Source organism: Miscanthus floridulus, chromosome 6, assembly GCF_019320115.1.
Source record: "Miscanthus floridulus cultivar M001 chromosome 6, ASM1932011v1, whole genome shotgun sequence".
Lineage (NCBI taxonomy): Eukaryota > Viridiplantae > Streptophyta > Magnoliopsida > Poales > Poaceae > Miscanthus > Miscanthus floridulus.
The window spans coordinates 59,559,814-59,584,250 of NC_089585.1; the positions used below are offsets into that span (position 1 = coordinate 59,559,814).

The 24,437-nt window shown below is 45.2% G+C and overlaps 1 pseudogene; it reads left to right on the forward strand.

Annotated features, from left to right (window-relative positions):
* Window positions 1-12,025: 12,025 nt before the first annotated feature.
* Window positions 12,026-24,437, forward strand: LOC136460624 (uncharacterized; annotated as a pseudogene).

Here is a 24,437-nt window from a genome sequence, read left to right on the forward strand (position 1 = left end):
TAAGATAGCTCACAACAACAAGGACATTCTTATGGTGCCTTATGAAGACTTACCTGATGAGGATAAGGACGTCATTAGCAAAGCTATAGAAGAGTTTTAGAACAAGTGTTTGTTGTCCTACACCAAGACACGTGACAACAAAGTTATTCAAAAATATCCACTACCAAGGGTTTTGATGCATGGGCAGTCAGATACAAACAAAGCTAACGATAGGCATTTCTTCGTAGATGCTGTAAACAAATCTATTCATGATGCCATGTTGAACCATAATACAGCTTTCTTGAACACATTCCACAATACCATGAAAGAGGTGTTTTATGGATATCTAATTGATTAGGTTGGACCGGCTTATTACAACATTCCACATCTATCAACTCAGGGGACTAATCAAGCCGGTACTAGCCATCAAGAAGCAGCACTAGCTAGCAATGATGATGTCCAGGTAGTTTAGAGCTCATCTAAGCAAGTTCAGGGTACCAATACTAATTAGATGCAGTAGAATCCTAGATTGTCAGTGCAGCATGTGCAACAGCCGACGTGGCAAGTTTAGAATCAATTGGTTAATTTTGGCATAGCAGGCCAAATACCATCATCGGCTCAAAAAATAATGCCATCAGTTCAAAGGATTCGTAGAGATACTGTTCCCAATGTTTATAATCAGAGACTCCAAGCAGCAAAATCAGCAAAGGACTCAATAGATAGAAATTCCATAAGGATATCATTATGGCACAGATTACAATACCTTTCATATGATTCTAAATCTAGGGTATCAAGGTACCCAAAATTTTAATCCATAGATGGGTCAACAATTGCAAAGAAATCCATATTCAAATGCTGATGAGTTGTTGCTCAGAGTGACCGAGATGATGAAGAATCAGTTCAGTTTGAAACAAAAAGGGCATACCTTTTCATACAAACGTCCATATCCAGAGTGGTATGATTTGGTCGCACTTCCTACAAATTATAGACTCCTGGAATTTGCTAAGTTCACTGGTCAAGATATCACAAGTATAATAGAACATGTCAGTCGGTATCTTACATAGTTGGGTGAAGCATCCATTGAAGAGACTCATGGAGTTCGTTTGTTCTCCTTGTCCCTATCAGGACTAGCTTTCACTTGGTTTTCATCATTACCAGTTAATTCCATTGCCAATTGGACTGACCTAGAGAAGAAGTTTCATACATATTTCTATACTAGGACAAGAGAAAAGAAAATCATAGATTTGACAACCATAAGGCAAAGATCTAATGAATCGAGTGCTGAGTTTCTTCAGAGGTTCTGAGAAACTAGAAATTTGTGCTTTTCATTGAATCTGACTGATGATCAGCTAGCTGCTTTGGCCATTCAAGGACTATTGCCAACATGGAGAGAGAAGCTACTTGGGTAAGAGTTTGACAATTTAGGTCTGTTGGCTCAACGAGTGGTAGCACTCAATAGCCAATTACTGAATATGTGTAGAGATACCTGATTCCAGAAGAGTGCCACAATTGCTGAAGCTTATAATCCATATTCAGTTAATGATGGCGATGAGGACGATGAAGAAGAAGAGATTGCTATGGCTGAATGGAATTAGGGTAAGAAGACAGTGATGGTGCCAAATCCTTAGGAAAAAGGTGTTGAAGAGAGCTATGATTTCGACGTCACAAAATCACAAGCTCTTTGATTTCTTGGTTGAGAGAGGATAGATCAAATTGCCCACCAATCATGTTATGTTACCTCCTGATCAGTTGAAGAATAAGAAGTTCTACAAATTTCACAACGCTACTTCTCATTCTACTAATGAGTGCAGAATTTTTGGACAACATATACAGAGGGCTGTTCAGCAAGGGAAGCTGAAAGTTGATGATAATCCTTTCCCAAGGGATCAGAATATGGTCGATGTTAAGTTGCTCAAAGGAAAGACTATAGTCCTAACATCAGCTAGGGCAAGAGAAACTGGAACAGTTGATCTAGAGATACAAATATTGGCTGGCGAATATAAAGAAATTAAGAGTCATCATGACCAACAGAAGAGCCGATATGAGCAAGGAGAGACATCAAGAAATGGGGCGATAAGGCCATGTGTCACATCTTGAATTTTGTTGAATAAATGGCAATGGCAGAGGGAAAAGGATTATCAGCGTTGGTTAGAAGAGAAAGAATACCAGCGTCAACGAGAAGAGGAGAGGTGTGAAAGAAAACAAGCTGAATCACATTGGAATTGTCCTTTTTTCAGACATTGTTGGAATGAAGGTTTGAAATTGCCTACTAGAAATAATTGCCCAGAGTGTAGTGAACAATATTGGGAGTTTAGGCAATCTCAAGCCAACCGCCGGTCTATCCGTACTCAAAATGAGTTTCATCATAATAATATGGATCGGCGCTTAAAAAATAGAAGTGTTCATGATCGGCTCAGGAAGTGAGTTGTTGATCAAAACTAGGTCGATTATGAGGAAGAAGGTGATGAGGAGGAGTATGTTTAGCAGGAAGGGCAATGGTGTCTAGGAGGTCTGACAAGATGTCAGAAAAGAAAGGTACAATGCCTAAGGAATAGAGAGCTAGAACAGGGTCAAAAATCTAGTAAACCTCAAATGTGGCATGCTAAACAAACAACCGATAGGGGTCAACCATCGGCTAATATTCAAATGGCTTTTCTTTTGCCATCAGAATTTAGAGCTCCAGCAGATCAAGAAATCTATTCAGATTTTGATGAATCAGAATATGAGGAGATAGTTGCCAAATTGACGGTGATACAGCAAGCTATATTCGATATGCCAGTCAAGCATCGGGACTTAAAAGCTTTATATGTAAAAGGTTTCATTGATGGGAAGTCGATAAACAAAATATGGGTGGATGGAGGTGCTTCTGTTAATCTTATGCCTTATACTACTTTTCGCAAACTTGGCAAGGGACCAGGAGATTTGATTAAAACTGACATGATGCTTAAGGAATTTGGGGATAATGCATCGAAGACCAGGGGGCAAGAAATGTTGAGTTGACAATTGGAAGTAAGACTTTACTCACTTTGTTCTTTGTCATTGATGGAAAGGGTTCATACAGTTTACTCCTTGGTCATGATTGGATTCATGCAAATTGTTGTGTACCATCAACTATGCATCAATGCTTGATTTAGTGGCATGTAGATGATGTTGAGCTGGTTCAGGCTGATGATTCTGAGAGTATCGCAATAGCTGATCCAATGTATTGGGAGCTAGAAGGTTTCGAGTGTTTTTCTGGCAAGCTATGAGAAGGAGGCTTCATTAAGATCAATGATGAAAGCCAAAAGCCAATCCAAGCAGTTGGCTCTAAAAGTTTGTTTTAATGGATAATCCAATAGATGGTACAGATGGTAAACTAGGACATGGCTTTACGTCGGCTGATGAATTAGAGGAGATAGATATTGGTCCTAGAGATTGGCCTAGGCCAACGTATGTAAGTGCTAAGTTGGATCCTGAGTATAAGCAAGAGTTGATAGATTTACTAAAGGAATTTAAAGATTGTTTTGCTTGGGAATATTATGAGATGCTTGGTCTAGATCGATCAATTGTTGAACATCGGTTGCCAATCAAACCTAGATATCGGCCATTTAAACAAGCTCCAAGGAGATTTAACCCAAATGCTCTTGATGATATCAAATAGGAGACTGGAAGATTACTAGAAGTGAAATTCATCTAACCGTGCCGATATGCAGAATGGATATCGAGTGTTGTTCCTGTGTATAAGAAAAATGGAAGTTAAAAGTTTACATCAATTTCAGAGATCTGAACAAGGTTGCACCCATGGATGATTATCCGATGCCAATAGTTGATGTGCTGGTAAATGCAGCAGCCGGGCACAAGGTTATTAGTTTTTATGGACGACAATGCAGAATATAATGGCTTAGGAAGATAGCTTTCAAGTGCCCTGGCGCAATCGGCTTATTAGAATGGGTTGTAATGATCTTTGGTCTGAAGGGGACTGGTGCAACCTATCAAGAAGCGATCAATGGAAAGTGTCTAAAGGAATATTATCCTAGCATTTGGATTAATACTTGACAACCGATTTATTCAGTCATCGGCTCTAATAGCCGATACCAAAAGGGTATCGCCTTTAGTTAAAAATTAACCCAGAGAAGGGAAAAGTTGATACGATATGTATCGCCTATAGAGCAAAAACCAACACAGAAACGATTATGGTATACACAAGACATTACAGAAAGTACACTAAGACATGATCACAGAAAAATAGAGGTTTTTATTCATTGATTGGTTTGCCCTAAGTACAAACTAGTCAAAGACATTATTTATCACATCCTGAGCAGATGTAATATCCACGATGGCCTCCACTGCATCAATGAAGTCCTTGATTAACTCCTTGTGCTCCTTAGGGCCACCGCCCTTTAGGAAACCAGTCTCCATGGTATGGAGCTTGTACTCGATCTAAGCCTATGCCACAGCCAGCGCCACTGGTGCGCCATAATGGACGACATGGAGGGCGATCTCCTAGACATGGGCCAGGACATCATGGAGGTGGGCGTTGATGAAGGGGCCCTGAGCATTCACAGTCGCCGTAGCCACATTCGCCGCCAGCTGGAGGTTCTCCAACTACACCCGTCAGGGCTGGCGATCACAGAAACAAAGAAGACATCAAGACAAAGATAGTCGAAATTAAAATAAGATTTTTCTCGGAGTTCATCTTACCCACCACCATGGCGTCAGACTTGGCCAACCATGCCCGAATAGCGCTGTCCTCTTCCTTAGTGGCAAGGAGGGTGACTTGAGTGGCCCTGAGGCAGATCTCAAGCTGACCGTTCTCCTGAGTTGCCTTAGAATAATAGTCCTGAGCCACCCTCCACTCTTGGAGGAAACGCCAGGCGTCATCGCCATTGTAGGAGTCAGAGGAGTCTAACGATGAATCCAATGTGGAAGCAACATCAGATGCAGCATTGGAGGGCTCACTAGCCCTAGGAAAAAGTGGAAGAAGGCTGTCATTCAGGATGAACCTATAAACAATTTAGAAGAATTCATTGCTATGAGTAGAAGATGTCGATCTCACCTCATACAACAGAGGCGCTGGCTCATTGGCAGGTTCTCCTCTGGGAGATCTTCCGCTACGCGCTTGCCACGGTGATCCTCTCCCACCATGGGTGCTGGTCTAGATCTATGGAGAGGAGGAAGAAAACAGCTACTGGGTTTGTGAAGGCGAAGAATAGAAGCAGTTGCAAGTGTGGATGCGTTTGAGGCTAGAGCCCTCGGCTGGTATTTATAGCCATAGAGATAGGATGGTACATATCTCAGGACATGCAAAGAGTAACTACAATTAATAGGAGGTGAAGCGCCGCATCACTAATGCCAAAGAGAATGTGGCATCAAGAACTAAGGATGGAAGATTAGGGAGTTTTCTTAGTGGAAGCCGTGTTTTCAGATTTAATTGGGTTAAAGTTAGAAGTCTAGAATTAGCTATTTTCAAATTGGCTCTTTAGTAGAGATGAGAGATACAATAGATCAAAAGAAAATATGGTTATCATTGGTTCCAAAATATATGTTACCAATGTTGGTATGCAGATTACAAGTTTAGAACATCCTGGATTTCTTTCAATGCTTTTAGCCGGATAGCATCGACTTCTACGATTTGTTGTTTGTCTTCTTTGGTTGATCTAGGAATGTTCTTGAGGCTACTGTGAATGGCCTTGCTGTCTTTGACCTTGGTCAGCATCTCTTGTTTCTTCTTCTTGATGGCATTGGGAATTTGAACCAAGTTGGATTGATGGCAATCGATGGTAGCCTTCACACTTTCCAGTTCTTTCTCAAGCTGAGCACGCCTAGCTCTTAGCTAATTTAGCTCTGGTTCAATTCTGGAAGAGGAATTCTTCAGATTATCAATCAATTGCGCTAATTCTTTGGCTTCTTGTTTATTGAAATACTTCTGGGCCATCAAAGTTTTATGGTTAGACAGATTCCTCTGAGCCTTTTTCACCTTTGGGGCTTGATCTTCAATGATGGATAAAGGTGTCAAGACTTCAATGAGATCTGGGGACAAATTATCCTTAATGGCTAAGAAGATTCTTTGCATTGGATCTGTATCTTGGACCAAATTGGCTATATCCTTCTCAAGCATTGGGGATATGTCCCTTTGCCAATTTCTGGTCTCTTCTGATAAAGCTTCTTTAGAAGAGATGGCTGATGAGCTGACTTCATCTTCATCTATATACTCTTCAAGGTTGAAAGCATAGCTCAGAACTGGTGAGATAAGTACCTATAGGTGAGAAAGAAAAGTTTGGTTAAGAAGTAACAAGTTTTTTTTGAAAATGAGAAGAATGAGGAGATACAGTACTTGTTGGCGTAGAAAGTGACCAATACATAAATATTTGTAGTTTTGCCATACATTGTGATCAGAGGTGGCCTAGCACTCAATGACATAGGGTTTATACTAGTTTAGGCAACATGCCCTACATCTAGTTTGAGTTGGTCGATGACTTTATTCCTAAGCCTAGGTGCTTGAAGTTTGCAGTGGGGTTACAAACGAGAAGGAGAAAGATGGGGGTACAAGAGGTCTGGTCGGACTATGGTTAGAGGGGCCAAGAGTGACGGGAGCTCCACTATGTGCTAAGTGTTCGAGCGTGTGCTCGTGGTTTGAACCTAGTGGTTCTATTGTTGTGTACTAGTAAACTTGATCGATCTAAATCAACTATCCTTTGGGGGAGAGAGCGCATCCCCTTTTATAGATGAAGGGGATGGCCTTACAAGTGAGAGGGAGAGAGTACGTATGCTGCTAAGTCTTGCTGCCCATGCCGGCGGGTACAAGACGATGGTAGGCGCCCATGATACTATTTAATGTCAGATGCACGTGGGAGGTTGCGTCGTCTTCTTTAGGTATGGAAGATGTCAGTGCCTACCACACTGTTGATACCCAGAGGCATGTAAGGGGTTTTACCATGTTCACCTGGTATGATAAATGCTAGTGCCCACAACACTATCAATGCCTCAGAGGCACATGGGGGAGCCATACCGTATTTGTCTGGTATGGGAGTTGATGGTGCCCACAACACTGTAGAGGAAAATGTCAGTGCCTACAACACTGCTTGGGTTCTATCATGTTAGGGAGGTCATAGGGTACTGTCCTATTGGTGTATAGGGTATGGTCCTTGGTATTGCGGTTGACTTAGGTGCCCTACCTTACTTTCTCCGTCTATTTCCTGGTCCTTACTGAGAGGGTGTCCTTGGTCGGTTGGTCCCAGTCGGCTCTAATTGCGCTAGCCAAGGAAGAGCTATAAGCAGGGGTCTGGTGCATCCTCGGTTGGAGATGCGGGTCAGAGTCAGAAGCGATGTTTGGCCAGGCCTTACAGTTGGAGAGGCCATCCGGAGGCGGGCTAGAGACCGAAGCGAGCGCTCCGGTCAGAGAGGTGGGCTAGAGTTGGAAGCGAGTGCCATTCCTCCTTGGCCAGGCCTTCCGGTCGGAGATTGGATCGTCCTTCTGGCATGTCATCTAGGTATTTGGGCTAGCCCATGAGTTGCGCATTTCTTGCAATGTTGTCTGTTGGTCCGAGCCTTTGTTGGGAAGCTAGTCCATGAGGGACCCTAGGTTTATGAACCCGATAGGAGCCCCTGAGCCCCCGGGTGATTCAGGTAGAATCATCTGGGGGATTTTTATCTCGATGGTGGTTGAGCATGAGCACACCCGTGGGTGTAGCCCCTGAGCCCCCTAGGCAATTCGAGTAGAATTGTGTGGGGGTTTTTCGTGTTGCTAGCAGGGGAAGTTTTCATTTTGTCAGCACCCCAAGCCCCCGTGCGATTCAGGTAGAATTGTCTAGGAGGTTTTGTTAGTGGGCGTGTGTGCATGCAATTTAGTCGAGATAGAGTCGGTGGTTAGTTTTGGGATCAGGTGAGACAGAGCTCATGGATCTTGGCATTGGTGATGCCCGCGTAGCCGAGGAAGTTAGTTTAGGGATTAGGCAAGATGGAGCTCATGGATCCTAGCGTCGGTGTAGCCCACATAGTCAAGGCAGTTAGTTTATGGATTGGGCAAGATAGAGCTCATGGATCATGGCGTCAGTGTAGCCAAGGCAGTTAGTTTAGGGATCGAGCAAGACGGAGCTCGTAGATCCTGGCGTCGGTGTAGCCCACGTAGCCAAGGCAGTTAGTTTATGGATCGGGCAAGATGGAGCTAGCGGATCCTGGCATCGGTGTACCCCATGCAGCCAAGGTAGTTTGTTTAGGGATCGAGCGAGATGGAGCTCATGGATCCTAGCATTAGTGCAGCCTGTATAGCCGAGGCAGTTAGTTTAGGGATCGGGCGAGACAGAGCTCGTGGATCCTAGCATTGGTGCAACCCACGTAGCCGAGGCAGTTAGTTTTAGGTGTCTTGAGCCCCTCATCCCATTTGGGGTTGGTAGGGGTCTGTATGAGTTTTGTGCATTACCCTGTCCTTGGTTTCTCACAACCGGAGGGGCTGAGCTTTATTGCTTGCCTCAATCGCTCGGGCTCAAGTGATGCGCTCGGTGAGCTCACTAATGGGTCTGATCGAGTGGAATCTAGATCCATCGTTCATGATGAGGTTAGCATAGCCCTCTTGTGACATTCCACTACTCCTTTACCTGCAACCCGGCAGATGCCTGGGCCATTCTGGAGATCGACTTGGGTGGCCCGCTGGCCTCCCCACGATGGAGATTCTATGGGTTTGGCAGAGGTTTAGGATCAAATGAGAAGGTTGAGATGACTCTATCTGCTTCGTGGTGGACTAGGAGAGGGCCGCATAGGGCTCATCTACGTTTTTCTCCCCTGGCTCTGTTTGACATGAGGCAGCCTTGAGCCCTTCATGGGCCAGCCTTCGAACCTCGGTTGGTCATTGCACATGTTCGAATGAGGCAACTACCACTTCATGATGCAACATGGAGCGTTGTGATGCATTTGACTACAAACACAATGCTATAGTTCGCGAGCCCTTGAGCGATTCGAGTAGAATCATCTAAGGGGGCATGGGCATATGGAATGAATGCGTGTATGGATGTATGAATGATTATAAAGAAAGAGCAGGGTCGGTAATGTTGCCTTGATGACTCGAGTGATGGGGTTTGAAGAGCTCTAATCAGAAATGTCCGACCAGGACCTGTGCTCATCATTCGTGATGGAATCGTCATGGCCTACATGGGGCATCCCTTTGCTCCTTACCTGTCTCTCAGCGTTATCCTAAGCCATTCGATCAACTTAGGTGGCCCAATGGTCTCTCCTAGCGGAGATCCCGTTGTTTGGGCCTTTTCGAGCCCCGCTTAGGAAGGCGGAGGGCCGCCTACGCGCAGTGGCGCCTTGTTTCTTGCACCCGACATGCGGTAGTGGTGGGCCATACCTAGGACACTTCCCATCTGACTAGGCACCATTCCATCGGGTAGGGAGTGTCCCATCGGTCAGGGTGCATCCCATTGTATCCCATCCACATTGAATGGGGAAGGGAGAGGGTTTTTCGCCCCCATCGTTTTGCCTTTCCCCAATCATTGTGCCTACTATGCCTCTTTATTTAAGTAGAGGAAGGGAGAGGGCTTTCTTTTGTGCCTTTGCCTATTCCTTATCTGTCACCTCTTCTCATCTTCCTTCTTGCTGAGAGCGTTTGAGTGCTGTGGTGGTTCCTTGTAGAGAAAAGGCAGAGAGCAAGGGAGAGGAGAAAACTCACAAATCCATCCATGAGCCTAGAGCAAAATGTCGGGCTGGAGGTCATCCACTGTGAGGGAGTCAGTGCTAGGGCCTTTGTCATGAAGGGGTTTCTACCACCGAAGGAAGTGGCGCACTAGAGGGCTCATGGGAGGGAGGATTTCCTGCAACCTTGGCCCGGTGAGGTGATTTCCTTCCTTGCCTTCCACAAGCACAGGCTAGGATACCTCGCACACTGGTTCCTATGCGGGTTCCTCAATGAGTGGGGTTTGGAGTTGCAGCACCTCAATCCGACTAGGGTGCTGCATATCACTGGCTTTGTCATCATGTGCGAGGCCTTCCTCAGGATGGAGCCGCATGTGGACTTCTTTTGGCAGATGTTCTTTGGGCAAACTTTATCGGTGGGGAGTTTGCCCAAGACTGTGTCAGCGAGGGGCTTCGCCTTGTAGAAGAAACTAAGCGTGGGGGGCTTGTACCCCGTGTATATCCCCTAGGACTCCAACCGGGGGTGGCATGGGGAATGGTTCTACATCAGGAATCTGGTAGAGGCACCATTCCCCCCTTTTACTGGTAGGAGGCTAGAGAAGCTAGACAGCTGGTCATGGGGCCCCACCAGTTAGTAGAAGAAGAAGGTGGAGATCATCAAGGCGCAGCTTAAGAAGCTCATGCGGCATGGCCTTGATGGGGTGCAGGTGTTCCACACCCTCTTCTGTCATCAATTTGCTCTGTTGGCGGAGAGGATGTGGCTGATGTGGAAGTACAGAGGCCCAATGGACCCCAATCATGCTTTGCCAGAGGAGCTGCTGAACAATGAGGTTTGGAGTCACCTCGACTAGGTGTTGTAGCTAAAGCCCAAAGAGAACGTCGATGGAAAGCCCGGACCTCTTAACTCCTCGATGGTGTCCAAATTGGTATGCTCCCTCTCTTTACTTCGTGTTCTTTTCCTCTTTGCTTTCCTACTTTTTTTATTTTGAGTCACCTATTTTGTAGGGACTTGAAGCCTACAAGTCCTAGCCACACCTTCCAAAGGGGCTAGAGGGTGTGGCTCGGTAGGCCGCCCAAAAGGAGGCGGCGGATGCTAGGAAGAACAAGAAAGCCAAGGAGGCTCGATGGAAGCATGAGAAGGAGAAGGAGATCGCCCAGCACATGAAGGCTAAGGAAAATAGGAGTGATGTTGAGTTTGAGCTCAAGTTGGAGGACCTCACAGAGGTGGGGGATGACCTAATCTTCTCTGAGGAGGAGGAAAGCCGGGAGGTCATTCCGACCTCGGAGGAGCGTCACAATCCTGTGGCTGTGTCCACTGGTGGTGAGCAGGAGGCAGAGAGGTGTGGCAATGTTCCTGCCCTGAGGAAGCATGCTACGAGCGTGGACGCTATTAGCAAACAGGAGGCAAAGTGGACGTGGTCACCATGCCCTTCTGAGGTGTCGCCAGCCTCATCCACGCCTACCACGGGTGTGGTGGGATAGGCAAGGCGGTTAGAGTAGCGGTTTCGCACCCGCGCATCGTCGAGGCCGGCGCCGGTGCATGACTCACCACAGGAGGATGCCCTACCAGCTGCTCTGATCGGCATGCCCTGAACTAAAGGTCGTGGTGACTCAAGGACTGGGTAGGAGCCGGTTGAGTCGACTCTACCCTCAGCTAAAGTGAGGGGGCGTCGATCGTAGCCCGGGAGTGGTCCTCGCCCTATTGGCTTGTTGGGTTTCAGAGTCATACCACTTACATCCCGATATGCCTTTCTTTGTCTCTTTTTGATCTTGCTATTGAGTTTTTTGGAGTGTGACTAACCCATACCTTTTTGACAGCGGTTGGATGTTGTCGGGGCTGAGTATCGCCCCAAATCCCATGCAGGAGGATTGGAGGCCCACCTTGCAGTGCGCTGTGGCGAGCGGTAGGGAGAGTAGGGTGGTGGTGGCAGGTCCTTCCCTTCCAGGGGTGGTGCCCCCTGGGCCGGTCGCTAGTACAGTGGCAGCGGTGACGACGGTGTTGGTGGTGATTCTGGTGGTGATGGTAGAGGCTGCATCGAAGGTGTCGCTTGCGGCCCCTCCCCCATCAGTTGTGGTAGAAGAGGAGATGGAGACTAGGCTCCCTGCCTTGCCAGGTGGAGGACTACACGGCTCTCCTTCCCGGTCAACGCTAGAGGTGCCAGAGGGAGATGTGGCCAGGACAGAGCCAGAACGCTAGTCGGTGGCCCATGAAACTAAGGTGGTGGAGATCCCCTTTGATGATGAAGCAGATGATGTGGTGGAGTTGTCGATGCCATCGCAGTAGCTGGCGGTGGTCCGGTTGGGGGCTAGGCCCTCCAGCAGGCTAGAGAAGACTGACCAGGAGTGGCCCTATCCTGAGGACCCAACAAAGGTTCAGTTTATTCTTCAGGATTCATAGGAGTGTTAGCTCTGGGACATCCTTGGGGGGAGAGGACTCACCATGGAGTCCGATCTCGCCAAGCTATCGGTGAAGCTCAAGGACGCCCAGGAGCTGGTTAAGTCCATCCAGCAGTTGGTCAAGGTCAACCTATGTCATGCCACGATGGTGAGTTTCCTGCGCTCATACCAGACCCCTTGGTCTTTTGTCAGTTGCCTCAACATGCTTGCTTCTCGTTTTTGCAGGGTCTAGAGGAGATGTCATGTCGCAAGTCCTATTTCCTCTGGATGGAGCATGCCTAGATGGCCAAGCTTGAGCATCAGCTAGAGTTCACCTACCGTGAGTCCTAGGACTGGGCGGCGGAGGTGACCGAGGTGCGGGCGATGAAAGTGCTTGCGGCGGAATGGGCAACTGTCGCCGAGCGGGGGCTTGAGGTGGCAAAGGCCCGCCAGGTGAAGATCAAGGCAACACTATGGAAGACCCTAGTGGACACCAAGGCAGCGCTCCAAGGTACCCTAGAGACCTTGGAGGTAGAGCGGAGCACCCTGGCATTAGAGCAAAAGACCCAATCGGAGGCCGACTAGGAAGTGCTTGTGCTCCGGGGCCGGGTGATGGGGATGGAGGAGGCGAACGCCTGGCTATGTGAGCAAGTGACTCAGCAGGCGGAGGGACTCTCCATCCTTGAGACCACCCACCTTAGTAAGTACCTTTTCTGCTCTCGATGTGTTGGTTTCTTTCTTTATCCTACTTCTGAGCCTATAGCCCTTCTTCAATAGCTGGGTGGAAAGGTGGAGTCATTGGAGTGGGACCTAGAGACAGCCAAGGTGATGACTGGCTAGAATGTGGAGGCGCTGGCCAAGTCCCTTGAAGAGTGATGTGCTCTTGATGGGGAACTTGACCAGATACACAATGTTGCCTAGCTTGTAGTCTCAGAGGCCTTTGGGTCGGCGCCAAGTACTAGTGCACCCACCATCCGGCTAGTGGAGGTTCCGGATGAGGCTCGAGCCCTCATCACCCACGGGCTATTCTATGGAGCATCAGGGGTGTTGACTTTGGTGGCGATGTACCACCCAGACCTAGACTTCACCACCATCTATAGTGGTATGCTGACGGCTGTAGCACGGAGGACATCCAGTCACTTGGGGAGAGCTTGCTGCCACACGCAAGGTGTTTGGCGGAGCAAGTTTTCGCACAGTGGGTGATAGATGCTCGCCATGAGGACATAGTTGAAAGTGTGCGTCAGGAGGATGTTGCCTAGCCTATGGATGGCATGGAGCCTAGGTCAGAAGTGGACGTCGCCCTACCTTCAACCGAGTGAATGTCGTCTAGCCGAGGAGCGAGTAGCCCGTGCCTTCACCGATCGCACCGACAATAGATGTCACCGGGCAGCCGCAATAGCTTGTAAAGTATAAGTAATTTAGCAGATGTAAAAAGTTAAGTTCATGGGGGAGCCCCTGTGTAAATGTTCTTGTGTACTCAATGAATACAACCAGTTTCATTTATTTTGTGATGGAATCACTCTGTTTGGGAAAGCTTGTCCCAATTCGTTTCTTAGTTTTACCTTAGCATAATTTTGTTTTTTATTCTTTCTTTTTTGCACTTGCCCATTTGACCTATAGGCTGCAACCTTAGGAGCCTGAGCATGGCCCGCGAGGCTTAGCTACTCGTAACCATAGGTAGAGGCAGGGTGCAATCGGTTGGAATATTTAAAGCAAAGCTACGTAAGGTAATTTAAAGGAACACACAACCCTTTGTTTGGGTAGGAAGGAGTTTTACCATATGATAGTAAACGAAAAGAAAGGTGGTAGTGCACCCCCATGGAGCCCCCGAGCGACCTAGGCTAAAAGTGTTCGGGTCAGGGTGTTTTATAGGAGCAATCATTAAGTAAACAATGGTAAGACTAAATTTTAGGGGGGGAGAAACGACATAGATGTTCGCTGTTCCAAGTGTTGGTGAGAACATTTCCATTGTCATCCTTTAGTCAGTAGGCATCCTGTCGGATCACCTTGGTCGCCGTATAGGGACCTTTAGTCGTCTAGATCCTTGGTTGCTGCTTCTTTGCCTTTTCCTTCCTTTGGCCCACCGGCCTGTCATAGAAGGTGCTTGAGGAGCCCATAGTCCTTGTAGAGGTGTTTGACGGGGTAGATGTGGTTGGTGCATGGGCTCTCCATGAGCTCATTGAAGTGGTCCCGAAGGCCCTGCTAGGGCTGCTTATCCATGTGATCAGCCGTGGCAACCAACATGGAGTTGGCTGGTTAGCGACGACCGGGGAGTCTTCTAGAACTTGCTCAACAAGAATTGTTTCGTTCTCGAGTTCGTGATCACGATGATGTACTTGGTGTAGGCGGAGACGTACTGAATCGCCCTGGCCACGGTGAGGTGGGTCGCTGTGGAGCTTCGGTCGGCTCCGAAGAAGATGACATCGTGCGGTGGTGCTGATCGGCTAGAAGCGAGGCGAGCAGGTCGGGAATGAGCGGCAAGGTGAGGCGGAGCTGCTGGCCAACACAATTGGCTTGAGGTGGTCCGACGAGGATGAATTTGACGATCGCGGCAATGTCACTGGCGGCGAACAGTCGACAGGAAACTACGAAATGACGGTGGCTCGTTCCTATTTATAGAAAGAAGGAAGGTGTGCGATGTCGACAGCACACAGGCGAGCTCACCATGGAGATGACAGCGTGTCACTATGCATGAAAGTGGCGAAATTTGATCGGCGGTGACCCCCGCGTGGCGCCGGCGGCAAGCAGTGAGGTGGAGTTGATTTTTTTTGAAATAATTATAGAACTGCCACTGCTTCCATTTTTCAAATTACTCCCAAATTTTCTAAAGAAGTTGAAAATCTCCAAAAATGAAAGTTGTTCAATTTTTCAAACTCTACAACTTTGCTTCTAGGAACATTTTCAAATTCTGCCTCCATTTTGAAATTTGAATTTGGGGTGCATTTGAGCATTTGAATCATTTCAAAATTACTCCAAATTTTATATGTAAACTTGAAAAACTTTGAATACCAAAGTTGATCTACATAAAATAATCTCCAACTTTGCTTTTTGCCTCAACCCCAAATTCCTCATGGATTTTGAATTAGTCAAAAGGGGCAAAAAGGACTTTTATAATTTGAAAATGAATTCAAATTTGATTTGTCTTCCTTTTACTTAGATTTTGATTTTTGACCAGTAACATGGCCCATTAGGGTTATTTGAGTCAAATGATACATGGCCTCACATGATCACATGAAATTTGACCCTTGTGGTCATGATCTTTATTTAGGGTTTTTGAAACACATCACATGAAATTACAACATTATGAAATAAAGCTTATATAGTGAATGCATTCAAAATTTTCTACTATATGAATGCTTTGCAATGCACATGATGACATGTCAAATTTTAGTATTAGGTCAAAACACCAGAGGTGTTACAGACATGGGCTGGAGACCAAAGCGAGTGCTCCGGTCAGAGAGGTGGGCCAGAGTTGGAAGCGAGCGCCATTCCTCCTTGGCCAGGCCTTCCGGTCGGAGATTGGATCGTCCTTCTAGCCTATCGTCTAGGTATTTAGGCTAGCCCATAAGTTGCACGTTGCTCGCAACATTATCTGTTGGGCCAGGCCTTTGTTGGGAAGCCGGTCCATGAGGGACCCTAGGTTTATGAACCCGATAGTACCTTTTCTAGGGTAGCTTCTATCTGAGGAGAAGGAATAGCTAATGATGCATCATTGATATCTAGTTGAATCGGCTTGGAGCTTTTGACATTGGTATCTACAAACATCAAGGAAGATTTTTTTGTTCATGTTTGTTGCAGAAGGATAAAACAGACATATGACTCTCTTACCATCAATTGTTTGCTGGACTGGGGACTCAACAGTCTAGGTGACAGCATCAATAGGGTCATTTTCAATGGTTAGACTCCTGCTCTTGCATAAATGTTTCCCCAAGGGGTATCTGGCATGATAAATGGTAAGAGAAGAGTGAAAATTGAATAAAATTAAGAGTTTTGAGGAGATACCTTGGCAACATCAGAAAGTGAAGTGGGAGGACTCTCATCTTCTGTTGTCCTAGAAGCATCGGTTGTTTTAACCAAAATCGGCTCCTTTTGAGGATCGACCGATGAAGGTTTGGTTGGTGCTGATTTAAACACCTAGGACAACAATTCAGCACCTAGAGCAGATTAGGATGCAATGGTTGAATACTGTAAGAAAAGAATCAGAATTAGAAATTGAATATCATTTTGGGAAGAGGATGAATTGTTTTACCTGAGTAGTTGATGGTTTTGTTCTACGAAGTCTTTTCCCAGTAATGGTTTTCTGGGTTGTCCCTTGGGCTGCCTTGCTTTTTGAAGATTGACATGTTACAAATATAGGAGCAGCTTGGGTTTTCTTTAGCTTCTTTAGTGTAGGTGCAGTTGATCCAAGTCTTGAGTTGGACATGGTGGATAATACTCTATGGCATGCCCTTCTCTGTCCACAATTGGGGGATTGAATTCAACATCCTGCAAGGAAGTTTTGTTAGATAAGCTGATATAGGGATTTTAGTAGATAATCTTTATGGAAGAAAAAAGAGTTAGCTAGTTACCTCACTGTCAGAAGCAAAATCTTCATCTAGAGCTATGCAGTTAGGATGAACTGGCCTACAGAAGAGGTGGGAGTGCCATTCTTGCCACCAGGAATCATATAGATCAAAAGTGAAGGAGACTCTAGTCCATTCATGCAGATAGAGGGAAGGAAGATTTGATCCTAATTTGAAAACTCTACACGCTTCCATTGCCTCACTGATGTCTTCTCTTGGTTTCAGCATATCTTTGAACAATAGCCGGGGGGGGGGGGGCAGTTGACCAAGACCAAACTGGCGAGCTATGAAAGAAGGGTTGTAAAATTCATAGGTTGCAAGGTTACCTAGAAGAAAAGAACCGGTGGACATTTTACCATGATCATGAAAAAATTCGGCTAGAAGAACGCAGGGATTGACGAAAGAATGAAAGATTGTAGCCAGTTGGAGCAGCCTGATTCAAATCGAAATTTGAATGGGAAGACCAACTCACTATTCTCATCTTTATCGTAGGGTAGCCAGTTGGAGGAGGGAAAACTCAAATTCTAGAGTTTGGCTTCACAATCTTGTGCATATACAAATTCAACCACATTTGTATTAACCACCAAGGGCCACTGATAGTGTGCACTGCTTCATTCTTCAACAGCTGAGTGGCCACCTAGTGCATCAAGTGGTAAGCTGATCCCAATAGATACTTTCCAAGAGGAATCTCAACGCCTACTGCTAGATGCTCTGCCATGAGTTTATGATTGTAAGTCTAACCACAAGATGACCCACAGAAGATGAATCTTTCTAACCATATGTTTAGAAAAGCCATATGTTCTCTTTCGCTAACAGTAGATTCATTCCCAATGAGATTCTGGATATAGCTTGCCCATCCTGTGCAGTCTGATATTTTGGCTAGTTTCTTTGACCTAGCACCTAAGAGTTCATATGGCTCCATCGATCATGTTATTCTAAGGCCAGTCAACATATAAACATTGGCCAAGGTAATAGTCATTAGGTCATGACCAAAGACAAAGGCATTCAAGGTGTTGGACCAGAAGTAAGAAGCAGCAATTAGGAGTGAATCATTTCTCTCCATTCCAGACAGTGAGAGTGTCAGGCATTGGCTTAAATCGTAAACTTCCCAATCTCCACCCTTTTTGTCTAACACTCTACGGAACTAGTCTCTCCATCCCTTAGGCATTTTGGGCCAATTCCTAAAGGGATTTTTAGTATTCCAAGAAGATAGGTCTACCAAGGACTGCCTAAAAGGAATTTAATTGGTTTCTTGGTTGATAAAATCTAAAGGATTAGTGTTTCCCATGGGTCCAAGGTAATAAGCATTTGGAGCAACAGACGAAGGGATCAAAATTTTATTTTCCATTCCCTAGAAAGCTAGATGAGATAAACTTAAGGAAAAGAAAATACAGAGTAGCGGCTGATAATTGAGGGGTAGAAATTTGGAGACATACCTCAGGGATGTAGTCACTGGTCACCATTTTAGTTGGAATAGATCTAAATCTGAGAAAGGGTTGTAGAGGAATGACTTGGCGAACAGCTCGAGTAGAGAGAGAACTACTAGGTTTGGAGCTCTGGTGGTGGCGGCTTTGGTTGTTGAGGCTTGTTCGAAGAAGAAAGGGAAAGCAAATGGGTGAGTGAATTGGAAATGATACGGTTGGGGTATTATATAAAATTCGGACCGAGAAAATCAGGAGTCGTGTGTATATTTTGGAATAAATGGTTGCGACATGGTGAGCAGGTAAATAGAAATTTTAGAATAAAATCATTTTTATCCCAAAATTGGGGGGCATGTGTTTACACCAAAATTTGGAAAGAAGAACATGGGAACTCGAAGCTAATAAAATTGTATCATCAAGGGATCAATCAGATGTGAATCGATATTAGCTGGTTTTGATGCAGTGTCAGAATTGGCTATTTTATAGATGACGCCAGCAGACAACATCAACAGACTATGTGCGGATGGCATCAGGGAAAAATATGTCGGACTCTACAAAAAAGGAAAGATTAGGGTCCAAGTTATCCTAAGTTAGGAATGTTTTCTTTTGTTCCAAAGATTGTAATGAGTCGTATTTGAGTAGGATTCATGTTTAGGTTCTGGGTATAAATATTGGACCCTGGTTATTGTAAGAGGACATCCAATCAATCAATACCAATTACTTTTTTTTGGCTTCACGCCAACCCTTAGGAGTTGGAGTACTATAGATCTTGACAAGTTCTTCAACAAGCAGGGTTGTATCTATCCGATCGACCTCTGGTTTGTCTGTGAGTACCGTCATGGCTTATACTTTTGTTTGTAAGACTGCATTGGTCCGGCCGACCTCTTATGAGCTCTAGTATAAGTTAGCTATCGATCATTATCTAGTTCAAGTACGGCTGCCATCGATTAAGCTTGACTTCTCGAATTAGATTAAGGTCAAGTTACTGGCTCTACCTAAGGGTGACATCCTTTGGGTAGATTCATTAAGTTATCAATCTTGCTGATGTTCTTATTGTTATTAGTTTCAGCAATATCAACCGGCCCGATCGAGATCAATCTAGATCGGCCTCACATCATTTTAGTCCATCGTTTGTTTTGCTATATTGCGATAATTTTTACTTTAAATGATAGACTATGTTTTATCGGTCATTGTACTTTGATCTTGATCATGCATTGTATTTAGCCAAGGCATGTATGATCTTGAGTAGGTTTACTTGCTAGTTGAATTTGGTCTATAGCTCGCTATTATGGCTGCAATAATCCGATAGATCCCCACTGTTAACACTTTAAATTAGAGTATGCTAGTTGGTAGATTTGCTTTTGGCTAGGCATGACCTTGGCTATTTGCTATGCCTGCCTCGGCTAAATAGCCGATTGCTCGTACTTTAACAGTTATAGTACATTTTCATGATTCTATTAAATATGAATGGATCTATTTACTTTAAAGGTTTAATCTGTTATCTTTATTATGGCTGCCATCGATCCGATCAAACCCCACTGTTAAGGATAATAGGTCAGATTTGATGAGTTTATAAATCTTTTCAGATTAAATAGTTGATTGTTCACATGCTATAATCTCTTTTCTACATGAATCGGCTATTTTAGCCGATTTGCCTATGCTTTCACAAATATGGCACACTTTCATGAACCTGTTGACATATAGTCAGTTTTATGGACTTTCTGGTTTTAGATTATTGTCATCATCATAGCTGCATCGATCCGGTCAAACCTCATAGTTGATGATAATAAATTATATCTAGACAGTTCGTAGATCTATTTATATTAACCAGTCGATTGCTTGCGTGGTATATCCCTTTTCACCAAATTCATTGGCTTTGCACCACGTATTGATTAAACCTAATTTATCCAAGGATGTATCTTTGACGCGTACATATTAATAGCTTAAGGGAAAGGATCATTAAAACTAGGTGCATCGTATTCATTATTATAAATCAAACATGACCCACGAGCATCATACTCTTTAACAGACGATTTCTTCTCGTATCGGCTATTTAGTCAATTTTCCCATTTGGCTGCCCCCAAAGTGGCACACTTGGAACTGTCTAGGCAAAACCGGCATGTTCCATCCTAAATTACTGATAAACTTTCTCTCCTTATCAATTGCAGGTCAAATTGACTGGCACGCCTCTAGGAATTCATAGGATTGATTGGTCCTACGTTGAAGCCAAGCAGATCTTCGGATCATTCTAGCTTGCTGCATGTCCCTCAGCACGTCTACCAAGTTTTCGCACTGACAGATATCAAGCTATAGGGCAAATTCATTGCTAAAACCTAACCAAAAGTGTTGTAACAACACGTGGTCTGGTATAGACAAGGCTGGGCTAGAGTGTGCTAAGATTGAAAATCTAGCCCAGGCTGCACCTATGATTTCCTTCTCACGCTAGCGGAAGCTGAGAATCTCATATCGTAGGGAAACGATTCAAGATATAGGGAAGAATGTGATACAAAATCTGTTTCTTAATTCTTCCCAGTCTCCATTTACCTTCTCTACATTATGGGCGTACCATTGTTTCGCCCACTCATTAAGAGAGAAAGGAAGCAACTTCGACCAAAGGTTTTCTTGTGACATGCCCAAAATGGTCAAGCATGCACAGAGCTGCTCAAACTCTCATAGATGATGGTAAGAGTTTTCATAAACTTAACCTGAGAAGGTTTGTTCTCGATCCATGGTTATAAAGCTAGGACAAAGTTCATAGCCAGAAGCTCTAATTGGCTTCGATGGTGGTGGCTCATAAGAACTCGTCCTTAGGAGCAAAAAGATTTTTTTGAATGGTAGGTTGCTCCATTGGAGAAGAAAAAAGAATAGTCTTTTTAAAGGTAAAACACAAGGATACACGGGTGAACTAGGTTCAGAGATAATACAACAACTAATCCTAGGCAACAGCACTAAAAATGCTTGTTGGTATTTCTTAATGTATTCAGAAATAATTCGCAAGCGCATGGAATTACCATTGTAGCATTTCACCCGAAAATATTTAGGGTATCATATTTCCATGAGGAATGGATGTGTAAAAGTTTCTTAACTAGTTCATCTAAGATAACAAGAAGGATGGCTCAGGTAGTGAGGTTTTCTAAGGATTGAGATCCTAAGTTAAGATAGCTCTGCCACTATAGACCTACTTCGGGCACCGGCTTATACTTGGTCTGCCAAGTACCTCTGGCTTCTAGCTCTATGCCGAACTCGAATGTAGGGGATTATGAGGGATGTACAGGGCTGTCACCACCTACCGCCTACCCCTCAACCGTGGGGAATGAGGCAAACGAAGGGAGCCTCTAGCCTAGACACCATGTCTATGCTATCGACTACTACTCTAGTGTCGATTAGGGTTATCCATCTTTATTAGGGCCATCTGCTAAAGTATCCACTACGAAAATGGACGATGAACCCGCAAGTAAATAATGAACAAGACTAACTTAAAGTAGAACTCACCACCGAAGATAATCACGAACCTTATACTCCAAGTAGTATTTGGTTCATAGAGGTACAAGTGGAGAGGAGCCGATGATTCCTAGCATTCCTTCCGCTAAGTGTACAAGGGGCCCGAGTACACAAGAGGAGGTTGCTGACAACTCTAGTACTTCTCCACTCTTACTCACTCACTCCCTACACTAGAACTAGCTAAAGAGCTAAGTTAGGAATGGAGCTCTTCTCTTCTTGTCACATTGTGTCTCTCTTGTGTTGTGATGATGTCTTTTTGAGGGGGGTTTTCCTGCTTTTATACAAGGAGAAGGTAGTGCTGGAGGCTATTTTTGGCACAAAGCTCAGTGTGCACCGCCTCTACATGCCCTCATGCCACCTCTAGATGAAGGGCGGTAGAGAGGCACCAACAGGGGGTCGCTCGCCCCCAAGGGTCAGTCACCCCTGACCTGTCCCTCTCGCCACCACCTTCATGAGGTGGGCTATGGACTAGTCCTAGGCCGCTGCTTGGTTGGTATTTTGCCCAGATGACTTGAGTTGCTAGGCGTTTCTATTTATTCCTTTACGCAAATCAGCATTGGAAAGCACTTTTTGGTGTATTCTCCCATGTATTTGTACATGTGGTCTGCAAAATAATAATCTCCAAGTACATGTGAAACTTTGTCAATAGTAAATGCATCTATGTATAAGTTTGTTAATTTCTCCTCTTTTTATGTCTTAATTGGCAGTCGGATTTGATCGTTAAGGACCACCAATAGTCATTACACTATCAGTGGTAGAAGTTTGAACTGTCAATTTCCTTCCTTAGGAGGCCTCGCTATCAGTCCAACTAGTGGTGGAAGTATAACACCATCGCTTCTATCACAATGACAGTGAAAGTGGTTACCACAATATATCAATCTGTAGTAGTGTACCCTGTCGTCGCCCCCACCGCCCTTATCCGGCCACTTCGTCTACACAGCCTCCCTCCCCTATGCCTGGTCCCATCCTTGCCATGCAGTGCGGCTCCACCCCCACATGTGTGGCTCCATCCTAGACCACTCATCGGCTCAGCCACACCCCTGGCTATGCTGCTCGCCAGGCCTAGCCATGACTACGTCAGCACCAAGTGCTTCCTCCGTCCTGCTGGTCCCCTTCCAAACACATGTACTCATCATCACCGACCGACTCTCTTAAGCATGTGGAGGTCCTTTTCAAGTTGATTTCTTTTGGCCTGATCTGTGCACATGCTTTATTTTAGTTGGATTCCTGTGGACCACTAGTTGTTTAGTCTGTGCTTTGTCCTGATCTAGTGCTGTTTTGCGTCCCTAAGTCTTTTTCTTTGCATAATCCTTAGGTTAGGGTCCATCATTTTTCTGTCTAGTTTGTGTGAACAGTACCCACCCAGCAGCAAGCCTATAGCCACCTTTGCAGCCTACCGCCAATAGCCGCCGTAGCCTGCTCCCTCTCGCTACCCACATCTGTCCTTCGTTTTATATTGCGCCATATCTCTTATGTGTTCAAGCCTTATCTATTATAGTATGGGCCACGATATGATTGTTTGACATGGTGCTAATAATGAGTCGATGATGGAGATGCTCCCTATGTTCCTGCCCTAGCCGTTGGTGCTTCCTAGCATCGCCCCAAGCGAGGGAAGCTACCGACTACCGAATCTTCGTGCCCCAAGCGCAAGGTGTTGGCGACCCATCGCAAAGCCACAATCTACAAGACAACTCCTGACTTGGATTTACCCAATGTGGATGTTGAGTTGGTTCCGATGACTGAGCATTTGTCCATCCATAGGGGCACTAGGACTTGTTATCCTTACCTTCACCCATCTAAGCCTAAGGACTACACCAAAAGTTAGGGAGAAGTTTATGTTCATAGGTTTATCAATCATGATGATGATGCTTCTGATGAGACCCTTGATCCTCGGTTAGTGTCTACCTTTTAGCTAGACTACTACAACTCTGATATTCAGCCTAAGAGTCAGCCAGTGGTGATGCAGAGGTACATTGATTGGACCATTGTGTCAACCTAGATGATCCTAGAATGAACAAGGCACTTGCTATTTGGAAAGGCACAACTTCAAGAACATCATGACTATCAAGTATCCATGGAACAAAGAAGTGATTATGCAGTTCTTTGCTATAGTGTTGTATGAGGACCCTATAGATGGGGCCCATGGCATTGTGCACTCCTCCACACAAGGTCAAGATTATTTTGTCTCTTATCCTAGATTTGCCAAAATTCTTGGATTTGACCTTAATGTCCTTGACACAAGACACGGCTTGATTGCACTCCTAACCATGACATTGATATATCTTTTGCTTACTATGGGGATGCCACTATGAAAGACTTCTATACCATCAACAAAATGAGAAAGCTTTATCGTTACATTAATTTGCTGGTGAGGCACACTTTGGCCCCTAAGATTGGTGTTTCTTCTGACATTCTCGCTTCAATGGGTCCTTTTTTGGCTGCTCTTAGGGAGAACAAGGAAGACTAATTCAGTGCTTTTGGCTTCATTCATAAGCAGATCTAGTCGATCTCTTATGATCCTAAGAAGTCTTGTACTCATGCTCCATATATCATGAAGATGATTGAGATAGTCACTCAGAAGGAGTTCATCAAAGAGATGAGCCATGAGTCATACTGGCCTGTGAGGATTGATGAGATGGCAAAGAAGAGAGGCCGCAAGCCTCAACAGTAGTCTGAGCCTTTCCTTTCTCCCCCTTAGGTGTCTAGCATAGCAGTTGTAGCTAGTCCCACAACAGACCAAAGTCTTCTCTTGTAGAGTATCTAGTCAGTGTTTAGGATTTGCATGGCCATCCATGAGGCCAACAGAGAGCACTAGAGGTTTATCTAGGAGGAGCTCCACCACGCTGAGGTCCAGCGCAAGGTGATAGCAGAGCAGGCTAGAGTTCCCTTGTCACCGGTTCGATCTCTTCCTCTAGCTCCTCCACAGACCACGTGGTTCCACCAGCAGTCTTTTGAGCAGCCCCAGTCCTTTGAGCAGCCCCAGCAGCCTTAG